Below are 5,515 nucleotides of genomic sequence, written 5' to 3'. Positions count from 1 at the left end.
GTTATAAGATTCCAGCCATGGTTATTCCTGAAATAAAGATTAAGTTGAATTTGCCAATGCTCGGCACGGCAGTGAAGGGTTTTTTAGATAAAGGGTTTTCATTTGCTGATGGGGGTCTTCATTCAAATATCCGGGAAGTAAAGGATATTGAATTTCTGCTTGGTTCTGATGCTGCTTATTGTATTCCAAGTAAAGACGTCCTGTTTGGAAAGGGTACTCTGTCAGTATATGTAGATTCCCCAATGGGCGTTATGTTGGTAGGCAATGTTCAAAGATTGATCGATAATATAGATTTTTTGCCATGTCATTCGATGTCTGTTAGTGCTAGTATTCCTAGTCCACCTAGTGTGGAGTCTTTAGTAAGTGTCCACACTCACTCGTTATTTGTTGCAGATTCTATCATACCTACTTTGGATGATGAGGTTCATGACCTTCACTATGATACTTTGAAAGTTAGTAGTAATTTTTCGGTTTTGAATGACAAGGGAAAGCTTATGGAGTGTAAACTACAAAAGGCAACAAATGAAATATTGGAGCTTGAATGCCCTAAATTCATTAATTATGACCAAACTATTTATGAGGAAGAGACTGTAGAACTGAATAAGCAGTTAGTTGATTATACTTTTAATAATATATCTAGAGAAGTAGATGGTAGGATTCGAGTTCCCTTACTCTGGAATGGTGAGGTATCACACTTGCTATCGAAAAATGAACATTTAGCAGAGGTAATTTTGAAGTCTAATTTTAGGAAGCTTAAAAATAATGTGGGTTATTTACATTTAATGGATCAGACTATTAAGGATCAAATAGCAGCTGGTATAATAAAACCAATTCATGATCTTGAACAATATAAAGCCCTGCACCCAGATTATGCTTTTCTTCCTCACATGGGAATTTTTAAGCCTGAGAGGGAGACGACTAAGTGTCGTGTAGTCTTTTTATCCAATTTGAGAGAGAATGAGAAAAATAAGAAACTAAGCCTCTCTCTCAACCAGTGTATGCATCCAGGTCCCACATTGAACCAAAAGCTATCCTCAGCTTTTCTTCATTTAAGGTTCGGTCAGAAATTGCTTACCTATGACTTGAAAAAAGCATTCAATATGCTTTCATTAAGTGAATCTGATCAGTCAAAATTGCTGTTTCTTTGGTATAAAAATGTTAAAGCTGGGGACTTTTCTGTTGTTGCTTATCGCAATGTGAGGCTGAGTTTTGGGTTGCGTTGTAGCCCGTTTTTGTTAATGCTTTCCTTATATTATATTTTAGCTTTTAAGGAAGAAAAGGATAAAGATTTGTCAGAATTAAAACATTTAATGTATACCTTGCTGTATATGGATAATGGTGCAATTACCATGGAAACTGGAGAGTCTTTAGAATGGGCTTATAATGAGCTGCCTCGCATTTTTGCTCCGTACAAATTCGAGGTTCAGCAGATTATCACTAATGATAATTCCTTACAAATTAAGATAGATGAAGACATGAAAACTCAGACCCCTGAAACTACAAAGTTGTTTGGTCTTGCATGGGACAGAGTAAGAGATGAAATATTTACAAAGCCTATTTGCCTTGATGGCAAGGCCACCACTAAACGTGCTGTTTTAGGAACAATTGCTTCTCAATTTGACATATATGGCTTTAACATGCCTATTTTAAACAGAAGCCGTTTGTTTATGCACAGGCTTCAGTGCAATAAAAACCTTGGTTGGGATGCATTGTTGCCATTAGAGCTTCAACGTGAATGGGGAAATATATGTAAACAAGCTAATGCTTCTCCTCCCATTAAGATAGGTAGATATGTCGGACCAAGGAATGGTACTTATAAGCTTATGGCTTATACTGATGCTAGTCACGACTTATATGGTTCAGTAATTTTTTTGCAGCACGTTGAATCTGGTAAGGTGAGTTTTGTTCAAGCTAAGAACCGTATGATTAACACTCAGCTGAAGAATAAGTCAATTCCTTCATTAGAGTTAAATGCCATTGTTTTGGGTGTCGAAACTCTCGTGGAACTGCAAAGAGATATCTCTGGACCTTCTTGCCTGAAACCTGTTAACATAGTAGAAATGGTTCTCTATACTGATTCTCTTTGTGCCCTACACTGGCTTAATTCTTCCTCCCAGAAACTGGATAAAATGCAAAGGTGTTCAACTTTCGTAATGAATAGAATTGGTAATATTCAAAAATTGTGTCAACGATTTCCAATAAGATTCTGTTTCATTTCAGGGAAAGAGAATCCGGCCGACTGTGTTACTAGATGCCTCTCACATAAGCAGTTGTATAAAACTAATTTTCTCGTCGGTCCAGGCAAGAAGTTGGATGACCTCCCTGGTGTGGAACATGACATGACTTTTATTATTCCAAATCCCATGACTGTCACAGACTCTGGGTACCTCTCCAAGTTGAATGCACCTTTAGGGGCAGAACTTTCTCAAACTACTTTTTCTTCCTTAACAGGTTTTCCTGAATATGTTATTGATCCCTGCAATTATTCCAGCTTTCGTAAGTTGATTCTGATTTATCGAAGAATACTAGTAGGAATAAGAAACTGGAAGTCAAAGGCAGGTATATGTTCTCAAACCTCATCTGATACCAACACTAATCTCTTTGCAGAAGCTAGTAAGAGAGTTGTTATAACAGAGCAAAGGAAGTGGTTTCCAGAGATCTTTGCTTACTTTCAAAATAAGAATAGTTTTAATCTGAAGGCCATTCCTAACCTCATTACCCAGCTTAATATATTCATGGATGAAAATGGTATTCTTAGGGTTAAAAGCAAATTTAAGAAATGGTTTAGCAATAATGGTTTTCCTATTTTACTGCCGAGAGACAGTGCTTTGACGAAGCTAATTATTTTGGATGTTCATTTCAATCTGTTTCATGCAGGATGTTATTCAGTTCTAGCTGAAATACGACGACAATTTCATATCCCTAGGCATTTTTCGACCATCAAAAAAGCATTAAAACAATGTGTGCATTGTAGGCGTTTTTGTAATAGAACTTTCAAACTTAGTCAGAATTCATATAGGGAATTCAGGTCTAATTTACCATCCAAGCCATTTGCTAATGTTTTCATTGATCATATGGGTCCTTTCCATGTTAGGAAGAATAATGAAACTCAAAAAGTGTGGTTATTATGCATTACATGTACTTGGAGTAGGGCAGTGAATCTTAAAATTTGCAAGGATCTTGGTGTAAAAGAATTCTTGCGATCTTTCCAGCTGCATTGTTTTGATTATGGAATCCCTGAATTATGCGTCAGTGATATGGGGACACAGCTTGTAGCTGGGGCTAATGTGATGCAGAACTTTTTAAGTGATCATGCTAGTCAGTTATATTTTGAAGAAAACAATATTCGCCCTATACAGTTTCAGCAATATTTTAAAGGATGCAGTAAGCTTGGATCTCTTGTTGAAGTTTGTGTCAAACAGGTTAAAAGATTGTTGTTTGGAAGTATAGAAAATCTTGTTTTATCTTATGATGACTTTGAATTTATTGTTTGCCACACTGTTCACCTTGTTAATAGGAGACCTATAGCCTTTAAGGAATCCCTTAGAGAAGAAGATTTAGACTTTATACCTGAACCAATTACACCTGAACAGTTAGTTAAGGGCTATGAACTGACTTCCATGAACCTCCTTCCAGAATTACAGGGTATACCAGATGAGGATCCTGACTGGCAACCTTGTGTAAATCCCCAACAGGTTAAAGATGAGTATATGAAATTAAGGAAAGTTAGAAATAATCTGTTATCAAAATATCATAACGAGTTTTTGGGTACACTGATTGACCAAGCTGTTGATAAAAAGGATAGATACCGACCTATTACACAGAGGGGTATTAAAATTGGGGATATTGTCCTACTGAAAGAGGTGCACACAAAACCTAACAATTATCCTATGGGTTTGGTGAAAGAATTGCAATATAACAGTATCGGTGAAGTTACAGGAGCATCGATACAAAAGGGTTCTACTAGGGAAGTCGTTAAAAGATACATTACAACACTAGTTCCTTTTCTTGAAAGATTAGATGATTCGGAACTTTCGTCGACTAATGATTCAGTTAAACTTTTATCAGAGCCTCCCCATGTCAAAAGAAAGGCTGCTATAGTTAGTGAGCAGAAGACCAGGGAGATTTTAACAGAGTGAAATGTTAGTGCATTGTTTATATTTTTAGATGCAATTTTTTGTACTAAAAAAGTTGCATCGCTGGTGGTGGACTAAAAGAAATTAAATTTTAGTATATTTAACGTCTTTCATATGTTAAGACATAAGATATGTAAATTGGTTAATCTATATTAATTACTTTTCCCTTATGTAATTACCCTTGACCCACTTTTAAATAGACCCTTTAACCTGTTACCCGTTGTTATCGGGAAAAAATGTTTACTTCGGGACTGACTTAGTTAGCCGAAGCAGTCTGGCAACGAATTGTCTCCGACTCGGAAGCCATACTCTCGTAGGAGATTTTAACCTTGTGCTTTTATCACTAGGACTTTGATGGATAAGATTTTCTCCTACTTTTAAAAGCCCTATGTACCAGCCATGATCGTGGTGTAGATTGATCCTTGGGAGTGACCTACCATGTTGAACAAAGTGCCGTGATTTGATGAAGTTCTACAACGCTCGTCCTCGTCGTGTCAAGAGGCTTGATCAAGAGCCAGAACATAACCTCTTAATATTGCCATTTGCCGCTCTGGAATTAATTACAGGTAAGGGTCAACTAGAGAGTGGGTCTCAAGTCAAGCCCTTTGTAAATTCCAGCTTAGGAAAGCTATTTCTTAAGTAAGGCCTTGCATGTCTTTAATATATATGTAATCATCTATGAGCCAAATTTAAGTGTCTTGTGTCTTGGCATATATCCAGGTTAACGTTAGCAATTGTTTATCCATTAGGGATTATCCAGTCAACATTATTCGATTGTTCTAGGTTAGTCAATAGCCATTTTATGTCAAATTGATTAAATGTGTAATTGACTGGTAAGCCAGGAATGATAGGCCATTTTCATAACCTTTAGTTCTGCTTGGTAATTTTAATTGATGACCTATCGAAATTTACAGGTGATTACCGAACTGAATGGAGACATTGTGTTATACCCACTACTTCGCATCTAGCTGTAATTACTTCAGGACCTCGGGCAGTTATTGAGAGCCTCTAATAGTTTATTTAAGTTGCTTATGTTTACTTAAGGGAAGTTCTCTATTTGTTAGTATATTGTTAATATACAAATTAATTATTTTATGTGTTTCCTTGGTGCCTATAGTTTTTACCAGTGTTTTTGGTGTCTCCTTGATAAGAATTTAGTTCGTTAAGCTAAGCACAGTCAGGTTGTTACTGTGTGGAATAAGTGAATGTGAACAGATCTGTCTTCTTTGTTAAAGGAAAGACGGTTACAATGTGGCTGGGTGCCACTTTGAGAATGTCGTTATCGGCGTGGCTTTTGGGCACTCAAAAATGTTCGTTAAAAGTTAGCGTCACCAAAATCTCTCTCTATTGGTTCTCATAAGTCTTTCGTGTCAAAACAG

General features: G+C 36.6%; 1 long non-coding RNA gene across 1 annotated transcript; it reads left to right on the top strand.

Moving 5' to 3' along the window:
- The first annotated feature begins 4,236 nt into the window (after positions 1–4,236).
- LOC137633577 (uncharacterized) lies at positions 4,237–5,228 on the top strand. Its single transcript, XR_011042285.1, has 2 exons — positions 4,237–4,702; positions 5,051–5,228. It is a non-coding gene; the product is annotated as an uncharacterized lncRNA (long non-coding RNA).
- The last annotated feature ends 287 nt before the right edge of the window (positions 5,229–5,515 follow it).

Source organism: Palaemon carinicauda, chromosome 43 (assembly GCF_036898095.1).
Source record: "Palaemon carinicauda isolate YSFRI2023 chromosome 43, ASM3689809v2, whole genome shotgun sequence".
NCBI lineage: Eukaryota > Metazoa > Arthropoda > Malacostraca > Decapoda > Palaemonidae > Palaemon > Palaemon carinicauda.
This window is presented reverse-complemented; position numbering and strand designations above follow the sequence as displayed.